This window comes from Talpa europaea, assembly GCF_964194135.1.
Source record: "Talpa europaea genome assembly, chromosome: 7".
In the NCBI taxonomy this organism is placed as follows: Eukaryota; Metazoa; Chordata; class Mammalia; order Eulipotyphla; family Talpidae; genus Talpa; species Talpa europaea.
This window is the reverse complement of record NC_140074.1, coordinates 32,505,952-32,526,249: the sequence shown is the minus strand read 5'-3', so window position 1 is coordinate 32,526,249 and position 20,298 is coordinate 32,505,952. Positions and strand designations below refer to the sequence as shown.

The 20,298-nt window shown below is 38.6% G+C and overlaps 1 pseudogene across 1 annotated transcript; it reads left to right on the top strand.

Moving 5' to 3' along the window:
• The first annotated feature begins 9,468 nt into the window (after positions 1-9,468).
• Positions 9,469-9,624, top strand: LOC311174620 (large ribosomal subunit protein eL39-like; annotated as a pseudogene). Its single transcript has one exon. The product of its transcript is annotated as a large ribosomal subunit protein eL39-like (transcript).
• The last annotated feature ends 10,674 nt before the right edge of the window (positions 9,625-20,298 follow it).

The window sequence follows — 20,298 nt, the reverse complement described above, 5'->3', positions numbered from 1 at the left end:
ATAGTACTTGATAGTGTTAAGTAGGCACTGTTCCTACAAATTCATCAACAGTTTCAATGCAATCCCTATCCAAATCTCTCTGACTACTTTGTGGAAGTAGCAAACTAATCCCAAACTATACATGAACTGCAAGAGACCTAAAATCTTCTCTTTTTTAAAAAAAGATTTATTTATTTATGCTTACAAGAACTGGGGTACTGGCCAGAGGTGTGGGGGGTGGGTGAGAGGATTCACCAGAGACAGAGTGGGGAGCAGAACAGGTAGATCAACTGAAATACACTGCTGAGGGGATCAGCTGGTGAGACAGGAGAGGTCTGCTGTGCCATTTGGGTAGCTCCCTGGCCGGGGATTGAACTTGTGCTACAGAGGCTGCAGACCACTTCATAGGTTGTGTCTTAACCCCATGAGCCACCAGGGAGGCCCAAAATCTTCTTTTTTTCAATCTTGAAAAAGAACACAAAATTTAAATACTCACACTTTCCAATTTCAAAACTTATACAAAGTTATAATAATCAAGTGTGGTAGTGCCATAAACATAGCATAGAGGTTAACAGAATAAAATTGTGTGTTTAGAAATAAACTCTCATATTTACAGTCAATTGATTTTCAACAAGGAGGCCAAGAGAACTGAATGGGGGAAAGAAAAGTCATTTCAACTTGAATCAGGGACAAATGGATACCTACGTACATGAAGTTGGACCCATGCCTTTTGTAACATTATGGATATTAAAACTAAATGTAAGAGCTAAAACTATAAAATCCTTAGAGGAAACATAGACACAAGACTGCGTGACCTTGGATTAGCAATGGATAAAGGGAATAATGTTTCTTTTGGGGGGTTAAGATAAATATTTTTTAAATTGTTTGTGGTGATGTTTGCACAATTTTATGAATACCTTAAAGCCCATTGATTTTTTTTTTGATGATTTATTTATTTATACAAGAACTGGGGTACAGGTCAGAGGTATGGGAGGGTGAGAGAATTCACCAGAGAGAGCAGGGAGCAGAACAGGCAAACAGACCGAAGACACTGCTGAGGGGAGCAGCGGGCAAGACAGGAGAGGTCTGCCACACCATGTGGGTTTCTCCCTGGCTGGCCAGGAATCGAACCCATGCTGCAGAGGCTGCAGACAGCTTCACAGCGCAGCGCTCAACCTGCTGCACCACCAGGGAGGCCCAAGCCCATTGAATTTTATATTTAAAATGAGTATATAAGTTGTATCTCATTAAAACTGTTTCCGAAAAGAAAATAAAAGCAAGTTGCAAATAAGAAGAGAAAACTGCAATATGGAACAGAGAAAGAAAATCTACAAATTAATAATGAAAAGACAAACGAGCCAATAAAACTGTAAAGAAAAAAAAGTCTTAAAAAAGCAGTACTCCAAGAAAGATATCCAAAAGGCCAATAAGCATGAAAAGGTGCTTGACGCTACTCGTCAGTGGTAAAATGCAACTTAAAAATCACAAAAGCCACTCTATAGCCTCTAGAATTAGTAAAATTAAAAAGACTGATGTGTTGCAAAAGGACTGTCATTCACTGATGGTGGGATGTAAAAACAGTATAACAACTTTGGAAATCTACTCAATCATACATACCTGCTTTGATAGTTTTTTTTTTCCCAAAAAGTAAACTGATATGGAAATAATTATGAAATGATGAATATGTTCATAAAAAGATTTGTACATGGATGATCATAGCAGCTTTATTTATAATAGGCCCAAAGAGGAAATCAATTAAACAGTCAATTAAACAGTCATCAGCAAGTGAATGTATAAACAAATTTTCATACATTTAATTAGTGGTGTTTAATCCCTAGTTGTAGTGAAAGAAATCGGAGAGCCCTTCCAATATCACTGTCATCCCAGGCTGACTAGGCATAACCAAAGCTGAACCTCTCTGAGGAACAAGATCAGAGACTTAACACTGTGTCTATATGTGTGTGTGTGTGTGTGTGTGTGTGTATGAATAGACTTCACTAAAATTATCTAGCCAATAACTAGATAAACAAGCAAAAAACAATAACAAGGAATGGAGTGGAAACAGGGGAGGACCACTACCAAGAGTTGCCACAATACATTGTCTAAAATATCCAATTTCCAAGGAAAAATATAAAGCATGCAAGTAAGCAGGAAATACAACCAATAACCTGGAAAAAAGAAGACAACAGAAACAGGCTGAGTACAACCAGATACTTTTTTTTTTTAAAGATTTATTTTATTTATACAATAGCTGGGGTATAGGCCAGAGGGGGGGAGGGTGAGCAGACTCACCAGAGACAGAGGGGGGAGCAAAACAGGCAGATGGACCAAAAGCACTGCTGATCAACCAGATACATTTAACAAGACTTCGTAGTAGCCATAATAAACATATCTACAGAACTAATGGAAAAACAGGATTAAAGAACAAAGGAAGATAATGCTGGGGTATCATTAAATGAAGTTAAAATCATTAAATGAAGTTTAATGTATCATTAAATGAAGTTAAAATCTAAGTCTCCACCTCTTGCCAGGCAGGAAGTTTGGGAAGCTTAAATAGATAAAGGGAATTGATAAGATTGCTGTGGAAACCAGATCATAAGACTGATCACTGTGACTATGAATGTGGAAGTAGGTCCAGGACACAATCTGTGTCAAAAGGCAACACCTGAGACAAGACATGGCAGCACTAACTGGCATAGAAACTCTGTAACCTTTCTTCATACCATGCCTTTTCCATCTCATCCAACTAGCTTTTCCTGAGTTATTTCCTTTATAATAAATCAATAATCTAATAAGTATATGGGTTTCTGTGAGCTGCTCTAGCAAATTAATTGTACCTGAGCAATTAATTGTTCCTGGGTGTCCCAGGAACTGCTGATTTGCAGCCAGTTGGACAAAAGTGCAGATAACATTGGTGGCTGACAACAGGCATGTAAAATGGTGGGCAGTTTTGGAAGGCAAAGCCTTTAACTTGTGGAATTTGACACTATCTTCAAGGTAGATAGTGTCAGATTTTATTTTTTTAAAGATTTATTTACTTATGCATATAAGAACTGGGGTACAAACCAGAGGTGCGGGGGTTAAGAGGATTCACCAGAGAGAGTGGGGAGCAGAAAAGGCAGATCTACTGAAATACACTGCTGAAGGGAGCAGCAGGCAAGACAGGAGAGGTCTGCTGTGCTATGTGGGTTTCTCCTTGGCCAGCCAGGGATCGAACTCGCGCTATAGAGGCTGTGGACAACCTCACAGTTCTGTGCTTAACCCCTTGCACCGGCAGGGAGGCCCAGATTTTAATTGAATTCCTGTGTACACTGGTGTCTAAGAATTGCTTTTTGGTATAAAGATGCCTTCTCTCTCTCTCTCTCTTTCTCTCCCTCTCTCTTTCGCGCTCTCTCTCTCTCTCTCTCTCTCTCTCTCTCTCTCTCTCTCTCACACACACACACACACAAACACACACACACACAAATACACACATGCGTGAAAACTGTGCCCAGAAACCCATTTCACCTAGCAAGAACAAACTTATTTTTATTTCTTTTGAATGCATTTTAAAACACTGTCTTAAGAACAAACCATATTTTTTGTGTCATTCTCACAACTATATACCACATTGCATCTTCCTCATTCTAACCCACTCACTTTCCTGCCTACCTCTGCCCCTCATTGAACTATTAACATTTTAGAATAGGAACTATATCTAATTATCTTCATTTTTTTTGAAGATTTATTTATTTATACAAGCACTGGGTATAGTAAGCGCAGGAGGGTGAGAGGATTCACCAGAGCCAGAGCGGGGAACAGAACAGGCAGACTGACGAAATACACTGCTGAGGGGAGCAGCGGGTACGGCAGGAGAGGTCTGCTGGGACCCTCGCCAGCCACCGGAGATGGAACCAGCGCTGCAGAGGCTGTGGGCAGCTTCACAGCCCAGCGCTCAACCTCTGCGCCACCAGGGAAGGCCCTAATTATCTTCATATTGCCATCTTCTAACACAGTCTCTGAAACATACAGTACTCAAAGAAATGCTTAGTGAACAAATAATTGTTTTTGTGCTTGTGTGGCTATTACAAATTGAAGGATGCTGCAGTTTTTGAACTAATATTTTGAAAAAAGTTTTAACATAATTTCACTTATATGCTAATTTTTCCTAGAAATATACATATTATCTCTTTATCAAATTTCCAATTTTAATTCCCTCATGACTAGGAGGATATCTACTGATGTCATTTTTGGAGTCAGTGGGTTTGGAGAGTGGGGTTCTTGGGTTCACTCTGGGAAAGGGTTCACCAGAGCTCCCCTTTCAGCAGCACGTGGCAAGTTCCCCAGGCGGGTTTCTCCACGAGACAGAGATACTAGTTATATTTAAAAGAGCAGGTTTATTAGGGAAAGAGGACAGAAGAATAAAGGACACTTGCATAGACACAAGCAGGCAGAAAGAGTTGCTCCAAAAGGGACAGGTTTGCTGAGAGACCTGCATGGCCACAGGCAGGTGGCCCTGAGGAGAGCTACTTCTGCTGAGGGAGGTCAGTGAAGAGAAGCCCCGGCATGATACAGGTCACGGGCAGTCAAGAAGGCTGCTGCCCTACAGAGGGACAGAGAGTTGGTGAAGAGGCACAGGTGGGCAGAAGGACTGTTGCCCCATGTCAGTGCAGAGAATGCACTGATATAGCCTTTCCTTTGGCAGGGACTCACTCCTTCATGGAGTAGTTTGTTTGTTGTTGACTTTCTACAATGGCCCTCAGTCCCCATATCTTCACCTTCAGGTCTGTGCTCTTGACACTCCCTACAGAAGTCTGATACCTGCTGGGGTCTTGTGCCTCCTGACCTAGGCGTTGGTTTCTAAGGATCTTAGTTTCTATAGTGGGGTGATGGCTAGGTTAATCCCTTCTACCCCCACCTCCGTGTGTGAGTCAGATTCTAGTCTTGTGATATCTCCTTCAGATTCTCTATTCTTTTCCCCATTATCTATGAATGGGTTGGAATTTAGGGTATCTAATGGTCTCAGTTAACAACTCCAACCAAATAGAAAACCAGTGGAATGTTCAATGTAAAAGAATTCAAAACCTTCAATACAGGGTTACTTAGCTAAAGTTAAGGGAGGAGAGCTTATTACACAGCATAGCATGTGAAAAGGTATTTGAATGATCAAAAAAATCCCAAGTAGAGCCCCAGTTCCTGGTCAAATGCACATGAAGGACACACAGTGTAAGAAAAAGACACAAGAAAGACCTCTAGGAACACAGATTACAGCAGTTTCATTACAGCTTCCCAGAATGACAACAACCCAAGAAAACACTGCTCAGCAAAATAAATAAATAATAAACAAACAGATAGATAGATAGATAGATAGATAGATAGATAGATAGATAGATAGATAGATAAAGGTGCAGTGGGTCTGGGAGCTCTGCTTGATTCAAATAGGCCTGACTGAACAAAGAATCAGAGGATCTGGGTTGTAGTTCTGGGACTGCCCTTACTAATTGTGTGCATGTGTGTGTATTTTCGTGTTTCCTAATAAGATTCTTTTAAGTGAATATCACTGACTATATATTTTTTCAAAATATAACATAATTTTTTTAATAAAATAGAACAAATAATTTTAAAAAATCACAGTTAACATTTGGTGAACATAAAGATGCCCTTTATGTGTGTGCATTCACACATATACAATTTTACATTACTGTGATCATAGCTTATTCAATTTTGTAAACTGCTTTTCTCTTTGAACATATTGCTGAGTTAATCAAATTTTTAACTTGTTACGGATATCTCATAATTCATTTACCCATACCTCCCTTAATAGAATTTTAGACTTTTTCAATTCTTCATTTGTTATCAACAATATTGTGATGAATATCTTTAAGTATTTTGTATGCTTGTCTAATTTTCTCCTTAGACTCTTCTAATAGATAGAATGGCCACCCTTACTATACTTAGTTTTGGGTTTCCTTTCATTCATATGGGAGACAATGGTTAATATTCTATTTCAGGGTAGAAATTGCCATGTGACAGGATGAAATCCTCCTCTTGTTTTTTATTTAGAGAGTATCTAGTATCTACCCAATTAGAGTAAGAAGGCTGGGGCATGGAAACTTGTACTGTGAGTTGATGGAGGCAAACCAAGCCTGATGAGTTAGAGATAGGGTTAGCTTTCCCAAGACTAGGTCAAGGTTTTAGGGTTTTTATGAATTTATGAATGACAAAGACTGTGCACCAGTTGCCATTGCACTTTCAGTGGGGCATGGCTAAGAGAGAACTGAAGAGTTGTGCCTGTTGTCAATGGAATGAGTAAATATAGGGCACTCTCTGAGGCCACTAGAGCAGCAGGATAAGACAGATAGTTCAGAACCACCCTTGAAAGTAGACACATTTGGTGAGAAAAGCAAAAGGAGCAGAGATAACTGATACAGACAAAGGTCTGAATTCTCTTCATTGCTTGGTTACTTGTCCATGTTCTCATAGTTAAGCACAGAAATAAGCTTGAACTAATAGGTTGAACAATACAAAAATATCAATATTTTATTATGTCTGTGCTACATAAAAGGCAATTTCATAAAGTTGAACTGAGTAGTCATAAACAATTTCAAAGTTTTTGCTATTATAAAAGGGTTGGAATGTTTAATGTTTCTCAAACTTTAGTTATATAAGAATCAATTTTATGATTTCTCCCTCTTCTGTGTACTACCTCTAGCATTATGGGTATTTTTTTAGATTTAGTCTTTCCCCTTCAACTTTATTGAGTAATAATTGTCAAACATAACTGTAAACATTTAAAGTGCACAACGTGATGCTTTGTTATACATATACACTGTGGAAGATTATCAAGATCAAGATAATTAACAAACTGATCATCTTATATAGTTAACTGCTTTTTGTATGTATGTGGTAAGAACACTTACGATCTCTCAGCACCATTCAAGTATATAAAATGCAGCATCATTAACACCCTGCTGTGCTCTGAACATATTCTTTTAAAAAAAAAAAGATTTATTTATTTATCCATACAAGCACTGGGTACAGTCAGAAGCGCGGGAGGGCAAGAGAATTCACCAGAGCCAGAGCGGGGAACAGAACAGGAAGACTGATGAAATTCACTGCTGAGGGGAGCAGCAGGTGCAGCAGGAGAGGACTGCATGCCATGTGGGACCCTTGCCGGGGGCCAGGGACGGAACCAGCGCTGCAGAGGCTGCAGGCAACTTTGCAGCCCAGCGCTCAACCGTTGTGCCACCAGAGGAGGCACTGAACATATTCTTATAGCTGAAAGTTTGTACTCTTTGACTAACATCTCCTCATATCTCCCATCCTCCAGCCCCGAATAACCACTATCCTATTCTGTTTCTATGAAATCACCTTTTTTTTTTTCAGATTCCACTAATAAGTGACACCATACAGTGTTTGTCTTTCTTTGAGCACTTATTTTACTTAACATAATGCCCTCCAGGGTCATCTATGTTGTTAAAAATGGCAGAATTTCCTTCTTTTATGGCTATATAATATTCCACCATATATGATTACCACAGTTTGGATGTCTTTTATTTCTTTTTTGCCTTATTGCCCTAATGTATATATGTGTATATGTGTGTGTGTTTGTCTGTGTATACTGCATTTTATTTTCTTCTTCTAATTTTATTGACATATAATCAATGCATAACATTGTGTGAATTTAAAATGTATAATGTATTATTTATGTATACATTCTAAAATGACTACTACAATAAATTTAGTTAACACATCTATCACCTCACAGTTACATATTTTTATGGTGGGAACTTTTAAGAGCTTCTCTTTTAGCAACTTTCTAATGAACAATGCAATATTTTTAACTATAGTCAATGTGCTATATGTTATATCCCCAGAACTCATTCATCTTACAACTGGAAGTTTGATCTTTTTACTACCTTCATCCATTTCTCCATACCCAATCTTCTTTCTCTTTTATGAGTTCAAATTTAATATTTAAAAAATATTCAGTTCATATAATAGTTATCTTTCTCTAATTTATGTCACTTAGCAAAATGCCCTTAAATTCATACTTGCTATACCAAATGTTCAATTTTCTTTCTTTTATGGTTAAACAATATTTCATATCATCATTTAGAAATGATCGGTGAAACATTTTTCTCACAGTGGCTTTTCTGCCTAGAGAGTATTTGACTTTTCCTCTCTAAACCTCAGCCTCAGGGCCTAATCTTCCTGCCTGACTGTAGAGAAAAGAAATGCATTAAAGAGATACACAAAAGAAAATACTTCAGATGATATTTTGACATGATTTCAGAACACAAGAAATGACTAGACCCACTTCTCAGCTAAAAGGGTACCGTGACCCTCCTCAAATCCACATACTCTAGGTCTTGGGCTAGTTCTATTTAAGGTGCATCAGGAGGGACATGCTGGATCTCAAAATCCTTCTTTTCAAGTCCACATGACTCCTTATACCTGCTATTTCTATGACCTTGAAAACAGCCTCTGATTCATTTATTCCTGGTATCCTTTGAATTTTGAAGATATATGGGTGCAGAGAGAACCACTGTATTTCTGCCATTCTAGATTCAGTGAATCAAATTAATTAATTTTCTTAATCCTCTTCCACACCAGAAAAAAACCCTTTTGGGGAATCCCTTTGCCTAGAGAGCTGAAAAATAAATTGGAAAGAATTCTTTTTGCAGTGTCTAATTATTTGTTAAGCTGATGATAAAATTATTTGAATCATTAGCTTATTCAAGCATCTGTTGAAGTCTTAGATTACCAGCTCTTCTGGTAAGAATGAGAATTCTTATTCTCCTCTATCCCATTGAAACAATAATTAAAGTTCAACTTACATTTAAAGAAAAATAATAGCAGTAGAATTTGTAATGCCTGTGATAACTAAAATAGGAGGCAATAAAGTTGAAAACTGAAACTGTATCAGATATCACTTCTAAGTGTTACCTCTGTTTATTTATTTATTTTCATAAGCAATTGTTGGGCCTCCCCTGGTGGTGCAGTGGTAGAGCGCTTGGCTGCAAAGCTGCCTGTAGCCCCTGCAGTGCCGGTTTGAACCCCAGCCACCGGCGAGGGTCCCGCATGGCATGCAGACCTCTCCTGCAGTGCCCGCTGCTTCTCTCAGCAGTGTACTTCAGTCCTTCTGCCTGTTCTGCTCCCTGCTCTGGCTCTGGTGAATTCTCTCACCCTCCTACGCTTCTGACTGTACCCAGTGTTTGTATAAATAAATAAATAAATCTTAAAAAAAAAATAAAGCAATTGTTGGTCAATGCAAGTCAGAAAAGTTGGACTGGGTGTAGTAGTCATTAACAGCATGATCAAATGGAAGAATCACTCAATACATACAGCAAAAATGCAAAGAGATGGAGATTTTAAGAGAATAAACAAAAGACTAAAAGCTAGGTAGAAATAACCTATGAACTGAAATTCTACAATGAAAAATAAAAATAGACCCTTTCACTTGTTTCTTCTACCATCTAGCTGTGTGCACTTGACTTCTTCCCCCTCATGTCTTCTCACAAGACTTTGAGGATCAGTTGATTCCTGGCCAAGAAACAAAACCAGAATCATCTCAATCCCCAATGTGTTCAAATAAAAACTGGTAATAAAATTAGGTATAATTCCAAAAGGAGATATCGGAGAAGAACCAAGCTGGGTCTGTGAGGTATCACATGTGAGATGGCGTGCATACACTGTATCAAGATCAGTGGCATCTTATCATATACATATCACACATTTTCCTGAATATAAGAGAAATTTGAATCTACAGAATGAAAGTGTTCAAGTTTGAACTGGAATTCTGGGGGTACAGGGAGAATCACAAAGCTAAAATTATCTTGGTAAAACTCCTAAACTTTCAGGATAAATTAAAAAGCTCCAGAAAAAAGAACCTATGCCTACTATACTGGAAAAGATGTTTTTGGATACAAGTATCAGAAACCCAATGGTGCGCGCGCGCACACACACACATACACACACACACACACCCTCCAGGAGTAAGAACACTCCGGATTAATTCAGTAATAATTAATGATATTTTTCAGACTCAGTATTCTGTCTTTTATCTTCAGACGATCTTTTTTCATGGCAACAGTTACAGAGTCACAATGCCCAGAGTCATCAAAAAAGTTGTTTTCCCCCTGTCTTAGTGGGAGTACTAACTCATTTCCCATCCAAAATCCACCCTCAAATCTTCCTTAATAGGAGAACCTTGGTTTAGTGCCCAGCTAATTACTTTCCAGTGCTTTTGGCCAGGGATTGTCATTTGACCACAGATTTAAACAGAAGTTTGTCTGGGGGTTAATTTGATATGTCAACATGACTGGAATATGATATGCCCAGGTACTTGTTTTTATTGTTGTAGTTTTTTGATTTTTATGATTTTGTATGCAAATATTTGGTCAAACATTATTCTGGTTGTTTCTGGAAGAAGTTTTTTTTTTTTTAATAATAAATTTTATTTTTATATTCCCCATACAATTGCAGCCCCCCAATTCTGACCCCAATCCCTCCCCTCCCGCCCCCGCCCCCCCTAAAAGTGTCTCTGGTTCATAGTTTTTTGTTGATTTTGATTTTCACTTTCTTATAGTTATTCATTTTCCTGGTCCCTTGTTTAAGTTTTCTAGATTCCTGCTATGAGTGAGACCATCCGGTATTTTTCTTTTTCTTTTTGGCTTATTTCGCTGAGCATGATCCCTTCCAGCGCCATCCATGTTGCTGCAAATTGCATGTGTTTATCTTTTTTGAATGCTGAGTAATATTCCATGGTATATATGTACCACATCTTCTTGATCCAGTCATCTATTTTTGGGCATTTGGGCTGTTTCCAAAGCTTAGCTATTGTAAACAGTGCTGCTATAAACATAGGGGTGCAGGTGTTCTTTGGAATTGATGTTTCTGTGTCCTTTGGGTAAATACCTAGGAGTGGAATTGCTGGATCATATGGAAGTTCTATGTTTAGTAGGTCCAGAAATCTCCACACAGCTCTCCACAGTGGTTGGACCAGTTTGCACTCCCACCAACAGTGCAGAAGAGTTCCTTTTTCTCCACACCCTCGCCAACATTTGTTGTTGCTAGTTTTTTTAATATGTGCCATTCTCACTGGTGTAAGATGGTATCTCATGGTAGTTTTGATTTGCATTTCCCTGATGACAAGTGATGTTGAACATTTTTTCATATGCCTGTTGGCCATTTGCATTTCCTCTTCAGAGAAGTTTCTTTTTAGCTCTTCTGCCCATTTTTTGACTGGGTTATTTTCTTTGTTGTTGTTGAGTCTCATCAGCTCTTTGCAGATTTTTGTGATCAGTCCTTTATCATTAGTGTTGGGTGCAAAAATGTTCTCCCAGTTGGTGGGGTTTCTCTTTGTTTTTGTTATTGTCTCTTTTGCTGTGCAGAAGCTCTTTAATTTGATGTAGTCCCAGCTGTTGATCTTTGCCTTCACTATCACTGCTTTGGGTGATGTGTCTGTAAAGATGTCTTTGATGTGCAAATCACATAGTGTTTCGCCTATATTTCCTTCTATATATTTTATGGTTTCAGGTCTTATGTCTAGTTCTTTAATCCATTTTGAGTTGATTTTTGTGTATGGTGTGAGGTAGTGGAAGAAGTTTTTGGATGAGATTAACAATTAATTGGTAAAGAAGTTGCCCTCTGTATGGGCCTTATCTGATTAGTTGAAAACCTGAATAGAACAAAACCTGAACTTCCCCTAAGTGAAGGAGAATTCTCCAGAATACTGCCTTTGGACTTCATTAGCAACACTGGCTTTTTCTGCCTGATGGCCTTTGAACATTGGTTTTCCCTGGGTCTCCAGGTTGCCAGCCTACTCTGCAAATTGGACTTGTCAGCCTCCATAATTTTTTGAGCCAATTCCTATAATCTATCTGAGAGAGATGACTGGTTATTGATCTGTTCCTCTGGAGAATCCTGACTAATAGGTGATTTGTGGGAAAGCATTAGCTTTCCTGATCTGAGAGGACAGTAGCATATAGTACCACCATCATCTCATCTCTTTTTCCTCCTTGCTTTGTAGTGATGAATGGAAATGCAGTAGCCACGTTACAACCATGAAGAAAAGGTTAAAGAAATTGCAGAGATGTGTGCTCTGACATCCATCAAAGTTGTCAATACCAGTGACTACCTCTGGGCTTTTTGCTATGTGAGAAAAATGTCTCCCAATTTGTTTAAAACATTTTTGTTAGGCTTTATGTTAATTCCAACTGAAACTTTGCTAATTGATAACATGTTCCTAAGAAACATTTCCCAACAAAATTTCTTGATTTATCATTGACCATAGCAGTCAAATACTCAGTATTTTCCCTCTCTTCTCCTTCCCCTCCTCCACTCCTTCATTCCCAAGATCCATAAAACTACAGAAGACCTTTGCTTGAGGCTTCTATAACAATGAGTCAAACTCACCAGCACATCATTACATGGAGAAAAATGAAATCGGTTTACCTTCTTCCTTGAATAATTGTAGTGATTAAAGACTCGGCTGCTACTTTCAGTGTAGGCTCATTTAAAATCAGCTATTCCAACACCTAATGCTCAGGTCTCTCATGCTCAGATGAACTTCTGATAGTGTTGCATGTGGATTTTTCAGAGATCTTTGGAAGACAAAATCAATAAGTTCAACATTAGATTTGAAGTGGAATGGGTGGAGAAGATAAAGGGAAAATAAGAAGCCAAGATAGTTGCCTAAGTTTCTTATTTGGGCAACTGAGTGGATGGTGCTGTCATTCACTGGAATTGAAACAGGGAGTTGGAGCAGAGGTCAAAGAAGGTAGTTAAAATTTCATTAAAGACCTCCCCGGTGGCGCAGCGGTTGAGCGCTGGGTTGCGAAGCTGCCCGCAACGTCTGCGGCGCCGGTTCGATCCCCTGGCTGCTCCCCGGCCACCGGAGGAGGGTCCCACATGGCGCGCAGACCTCTCCTGCCGCCCGCTGCTCCCTTCAGCAGTGTACTTCGGTCCTTCTGCCTGCTCTGCTCCCCGCTCTGGCTCTGGTGAATTCTCTCACCCTCCCGCGCTTCTGACTGTACCCAGTGCATGTATAAACAAAAACAAACAAATAAATAAATAAGCATGCCTCTATTAAAAAAAAATTTTCATTAAGATGTTTGTTTGCATCCAAGCAAAATTCCATTTATCTCTTCTAGGGCTGCATTTCTCAGGGGAAAGAATGGATACCATTATCTCAGAGGAATGGACTCAGGGTGTAGGAAAGAAAATGAAGAAAATACCTACTAATAGGGATTGCATGGTAGCTGGTTTTGTTTATCAGTTTGTATATTTGATTGGATTGCTTTCTATTCAGATCTCTATTTAACTTTGGGAAAATTACTTTCCTTAGTGAAGTCACCATCCTTTCTAAGACTAGCCAATATTGTTATCTTCACCTAGATGTTGAATCTACAATAGAAATTTTAAAAAAGTGGTTAGAGTGAATTTCTCTAAACTGTGCCCTTATACTCTCCCTACTCATATTACTCCTGATTCCCAGAGCTTGTTGTTTCTTAAACTGGTATTCCAGGTTTCCCTTCAGATTCCTTCCAGTAAATCTCTTTTCTGCTTCATGACGTCAAAGATGGAAATCCTAGTACTCAATAGAGGCATTAAATCACATTGCAGTTTATGAGAAAGAGTCTTTAAAATAAAGGAATAATGGGAGTTAATACTATGATACTACTCCCTGGGAAAACTGGTTTTTAGCTTCATTTCTGCCCTTTTGCATTTTCTATATATAGGGTGCTAGAAATCTACAAAATAGATTTTCCAGGTTTCTTTGTTAGGTGGTTTCCCATTAGATTACACAAATGAGAAAGATGAGAAGGTAAGGGAAAGAAAGAACACATCATTTTCATTTTTTGCTTTGTATCTATCAGCAGGCAACCACAAGCTCCAAAAGTCCTGGCAGTGAGTCTAGCAGCATTAGCAGGACTGTGGGCTCCAAAGCTATTGCAGCTTTGCTGAAAGTGAATACTCTCAGCTTTTCTAGAAGATAACAGCAGCAGTTGTTTCAACAGTAGCAGCAACCATAGAAGGACCTCAGCAGCATAGTCTCAGTTATGTCACCCTGTGAGCTCTTGGTATCCTAATTGGCCCCGCTGGATTTTGTTTCCTCTATTGGAAATCCCTAGAATAATACTGCTTTTCTGATTGGACACTAATAGATAATTGAGAGAAATTTAATATTAAACTTTTGGTGGGGATGTTAACATATGAGTAGAATCAGTGAAATGTAGTATAGTCAGACGGATGTGAGCTGTGTTTAAACCTGGCTCTGCCACCTATAAGCAGCATTATTTTAGGCTAGTAACTTGATCATATCTCAGTTTCCTTATCTGTAAAATGGAGATGACAGGATTCCCAAAGAGACATAACATACATTATTTTTTTTAACATATATTTTTATAGAGGCATGTTTTATTTATTTATTTATTTATTTATTTGTTTGTTTGTTTGTTTATACATGCACTGGGTACAGTCAGAAGCGCGGGAGGGTGAGAGAATTCACCAGAGCCAGAGCGGGGAGCAGAGCAGGCAGAAGGACCGAAGTACACTGCTGAGGGGAGCAGCGGGCGGCAGGAGAGGTCTGCGTGCCATGCGGGACCCTCCTCCGGTGGCCGGGGAGCAGCCGGGCAGCTTCGCAACCCAGCGCTCAACTGCTGCGCCACCGGGGAGGCCCATAACATACATTAAATAATGTTTTATATGTAATGGTATAATATAGGTAAAGTGTGTGATTCTCAGTAGGCACACAACAAATTTTGCTTTCCTATGTATTGTTCCTCCAGCACTTGCCTGAGAATGGTTTGGGTGTGTAAGCATATACACATTTCAGAGATTTTTACTTTAGTCAGATTTTCCTCAAGAACTAGAACATAACAGAATTGGACTTTAAGAGGAAGTCAGATATGGAGAGGAAATTAAGTAGTTGCTGACAGGGAAAGAAGCAAATTTCCAAAAAAGGATGCTTCTCAGAAGAGAAATATGGTACCAAAATATTTAAAAATCCTCACTTCATGTCAATCTAATCCAAATCATAAACACAGACTTATACTCAAAAATAATGTTTCTACATAAGCATGGGAATTAAATTTTCATCTGAAAGAGAAGAAAATTTGATACTGAGCCAGTTATGCATATTTTTATAATCCTATTTGGGAGATGGGATAAATTATTTTTGACCTATCAGCTTAGACATTTCGCATTTCTAATGGTCAATGAATCTATGACAAAGAAACAAAGAATATACATTAGAACAAGGAAAGCCTCTTCAATAAATGATGCTGGAAAAACTGGACTACAACATACAAAAGAATGAAACTAGACTACTATCTCACAATATATAAAAATCAACTCAAAATGAATAAGACTTCAATGTAAGACCTGAAACCATAATCTATATAGAAGAAAACATAGGCAAAACACTCCATGACATACATCTCAGAAACTTCTTTGAGAATTCATCTCTAGAAACAAAGAAAATAAAGAAAAAGATAGACAACGGGGACTACATTAAACTAAAATGCTTTTGTATAGCAAAGGAGATAAAATTCAAAACTAAAAGACATCTTACTGAATGGGAGAAAATATTTGCACTCCATACAACCGATAAGGGATTGATATCAAAGATGTACAAAGATCTTACATAACTCAACAAAAACAAACAACCCAGGCAAAATATGGGCAGAAGAACTAAAAAGATGCTTCTCCAAAGAAGAAATGCAAATGGCCAACAGGCATATGGAAAAATGTTCAATATCACTAATTATCAGGAAAACAAATGCAAATCAAAACCTCAATGAGATACCACTTCATTCCAGTAAGAATAGCCCATATTAAAAAACCAGACACAGCAAATGCTGGAGAGGATCTGGAACCCTCTTATATTGCTGGTGGGAATGTAAACTGGTACAGTCACTATGGAAAGCTGTGTGTGGAGGTTTCTCAGAAAACTAAAAGTGGACCTGCCGTATGATCCAGAGATTCCACCCTAAGGAATCTACCCAAAGGATACAAAAACAATAATTTGAAAGAAAACCTGCATTCCTATGTTTATTGCAGCACTATTTACAATAGCCAAGATATGGAAAAAACCCAAGTACCCCCAAATAGACAAATGGATCAAAAATTTGTGGTATTTATACACAATGGTATATTACTCAGTGATAAAGAAACTCATGCCACTTGCTGCAACATGGATGGAGCTGGAAGGGATTATGCTCAGTGGAATAAGTCAGAAGGAAAAAGATGAATATCAGATAATCTCACTTATATGCAGCATACAGAGGAACCAAACAAAAGGTCAAGATAAAGTTAAAATGAGCAAGCTGACCATACAGCAAGGGAGGGGAAGGAGGAAAAGGGTTACAACAGAGAAGGGAAGAAAACATGAAAATATGGTGATAGTTCATGGCTGTTATGGCAGCGGGAGAACTATGGGGACTTCCTAAATGTAAGAAAAAAATTAATTTATTAATGAGAAATTTCACATTTCTTATAATTTAGTATGTGTGTATGTTAATGTTAGGGGGAAATGATGTCCTGAGCTAATTCCACACAGGCTTTGTGGACTCCACCCCGACTCCTGACCAAAGCCATCCAGACATTGGGAAAGACAAATCCCATCACCACCAAAGGGAAGGTTGCTGGGACCTGAGAGTTGAGTTAAGCAGCCAGGTTTGGTATAAAAACCAGACACGTGGGCCTTGGGGGGTCTCTCTCTCTCTCTCTTGCTCGCCTCCTGTCTTCCCGGCTCATGGCTCAGGTCCAGCTCTCAGAGTGACATTTGGGATTCCAGATCGGCGGATCCGGTAAGACGCATTTAAGACTTAATCTCCCCACTTTTCTCCCTGAGTTATACATTTCCTCATTTCACCTTCCCTTGTGAATAAATCTTTTATTAACCTTTTGTGTGTGCCTGCAGTAGAGTACTAAGTCCCTTTTAAGCACGTGGGTGAGGACCCACAGTCAGGCAACCCGTTTTATATCAGGGCTGCCCTATAACATTAACAGAGAAAAATATACCTTTTCATAAAGGCTCCTTTTGACCTTTGGAGCACTGAGCTCTAGAGTAAAATATCTGAAGTAAATTTAAAAGAGAGAAATAAAAAGTACTAAGACACTGTACATAAAATGAAAAGTGATTGCTCACCTATGTTCTAGCAAGGGACAAAGAATGGTCTTAGAGTTGAAAGGTCTTGAAAGGACTTAGAGTAAATATTTTAATTTTACACTAATGGTCACCAAAGATTATCATAGAATTACTACTTCTGGGAGCTCCAAGAATAAGCTTGACAATTTGAGGAATGAAAAATAGCCACAAAATAATTTTAGCTTCCATTGTTCTTTAAATGTGATGACAAATGATGCTGAGAAGTCATCACCACAGCAGATAGGTCAAGAGGAATGAAAGCTTTATTGAAGTACAGTTCACATACATACAATTTGCCCATTTATCTTTGACCTCATTGGCACCTTAAGCTCACTGATCTTGCCACCTTTGCAGTATCTCTCACTTCAATCATGTTCTCACTTTCCCCTCACCTAGTTGACATTCTAGGAAGTTATTTTCATTATCTCTTTGCATACAGCCTTACTTCCTTTTCTCTTATCTCTCACCTAGTTATCCTACACCTGGAAAAAAACCCCACAACCAGAAGTAGAACTTCCATATTCTCCCACACCCAAATAAGCTAGGCTACTTGCATCTGTGCCATGTACTCAGTCTCTCTTTTGAAAAGCAATGCATATGAGGTTAACTGCTTCCATGTGCACCTTAAATCCCAACTTCTTGAGTTTTCCCAAAGACTCTGACACTGTGATTACCCCTTTTCTCACCTGTATCATTGTGTACTCTCTCTATTCATTAATTAACATCAACAAACTTTTGCAAAATCTCCTATAATATCTTTCCTTCACTCCATCATAACACCCCTTCTAACTATTATCTTCATTTCAGCAAAACTCTGTGAAAGCATTGTTTATTTTCATTATCTCTGCATTTCTCCTGTTGGTCATGCTTGAATGTTTTTATCTCATCCTTCCACTAAAGCACTTTTGTCAAAGTAATTGCCTTCAAATTGCCATAAGCAATGGGAAAGTTCTTTCTTTTCTAACTTAGCACAATCATGACACAATTTCAATACCTGAAATACTTTCTTCATTTAATTTTGAAGACATCACATTTTCCTGGCTACCTTCCTAACTTATTGATGGATTCTTTTTGTTTTAATGGTTGGATTCTCTAACTCTTTTCATTCCTTAAATGTTGGAATGGTTCAGTTTTTGATCTTCAGATCTTTGCTCTTCTTAGTCTACATTCCCTCCTTTTATGGACTGAATATTTGTGTTTCCCAAAAGTCATGTGTTAAAGCCCTTCCCCAAGAGGTGATGGAATTTGCAGATGGGGTCTTTGGCATAATTAGAATTAGATGAAGTCATGAGGGTGGGACCATGATCTGAAGGCATTTGGCCCTTGTAAGAAGAGAAATCAGAGAGCTTGTGCTTTTCTTTCTCCCCATTCATACACAAAGAAGAGGGGCATATGTGCACACAGATGTCCTCCATTTACAAGCCAAGAGACAAGTTCTCAGACTAAAATCTATCTTGCCAGCACCTTGATCTTAGACTTCTCAACCTATGGAAATATATGTTCTTTAAGCCACCCATTTTGTTATGGCAGCTGAGAGAGATCAAGATGCCTTCCAATGCAGCTTCATCAAGTCCCATGTTTTTCCATTTGGCGCTGAAAAAACAAACCAATTATGTATATGCCAAACTTCAAAGTTATAGAGTAGCAGCATACTTGTATCTTCATTTTAATATGTCTAGTAGACTATATTACACATTTATAGCCCAAAATTCACTCCTGAATCACTCTACACACTCCATAACTTGCTTTCCACCAATTCCTCTGTATCTCAGTAAATGATACTATGTTTCTTCCTTGGGAGGTTCAAAATCACAGAATATTCATTAATGTCCACTTTCTATCACATTTCAGCTGCAACTTTTAGGAAATACTGCTGCACCCTCACGTTCAAAATATATCCCAAATCAAAGTACTGCCACACCATAATCTAAGTCATTATCATCACTTGTCTGGATTATTGCAATAGTCCTTACTGAAATAGTTGAATTCCTTTTGTTAAAACTTTTACAAACCCTTTTAAGTATTTTCTCTACAAAGGCTAGAATTGTTTTTTAACAACATACATTATATAATATTAATTGGCTACCAAAGATCTTCCAATACATCCTCATCATGCATAAAATAAAACCCATAGTCCTTACTTGAATAGTAAGACTATATATATAGCCTGTTCACTTGCCTCCTCTCTGACCTCTCCTCTTACATCTCTTCTTATGCACTGGCCTTCAGACATGCAACATTCATTACTCTTATTAGACAAGTATCGTCTTGCTTCAAGATTTCTACATCTGCTATTTTCTTTGCCCTGGAGCTCTTCTCCCATATATCTCTGCAGATATTACTTCATGTCTTTCAAGTCTGTGTTCAAGGATTACTTACTGAAAGAAACTTCCTTGGTCACCCTTTCGAAAACAACAGGTCCCAACATACTCTATGTTCTTACCCAGCTTTATTTTTCTTCATAGCATTTGTCACAAGATGATACACCATTGTAGAGGCAGGATGGCACAGTGCAGGATCTCTATGACCGGAGCAGAAGGGTGAAGGAGAAGTCCTGGAGCCCTCAATGGCTTTTTCAGGCTTTTATTGGGATTCTGCCAGGTACATGGAACGCAAGGGTACCAGGAGGCCAGGAGGCTGACAGGCTTCCTAGCCCCTGGCGAATCTTCACACTTTCTGGCTCTCCGGCATTCTCTCGTGGTCTCATTCTCTCTCTTCTTCCTCTCTTTCTCTCTTCTGATTCTCTTCCTGGTAGTTTTGTGATGCCACCCTTATAAGCCCCATCTCAGTCTAGGTGAATCCCACCTATATATGCCCACACCCTACTCCAGGTGCCTGCCATCAGGACCGCAGGCAGCTATCATCAATCCTAATTGTGGGAGGGCAGAAAGGCCTGACAACCATTTACCCTACAACCATATACCCATTTGTTTATTTGCTTATGGTTTTTTTCTCCCTCACTAGAATATAAGCTTTTTCTGTTGTTTTCACTACTGTTTTTCCTGTGTATAGTAGACTAGTGCTTGGCACATCAGAGGTGGTCACTAAATATTTATTAGCTGAAAGAATGCATTGAGATGTAAAAAGAAAAAAAGCTATTACAACATGTTTTCCAGAGAAGAGGTGTAATATTTAAGCAGTTTACAGAAACACTAATGTTTCCAGAGTAATTTTCAAATCTT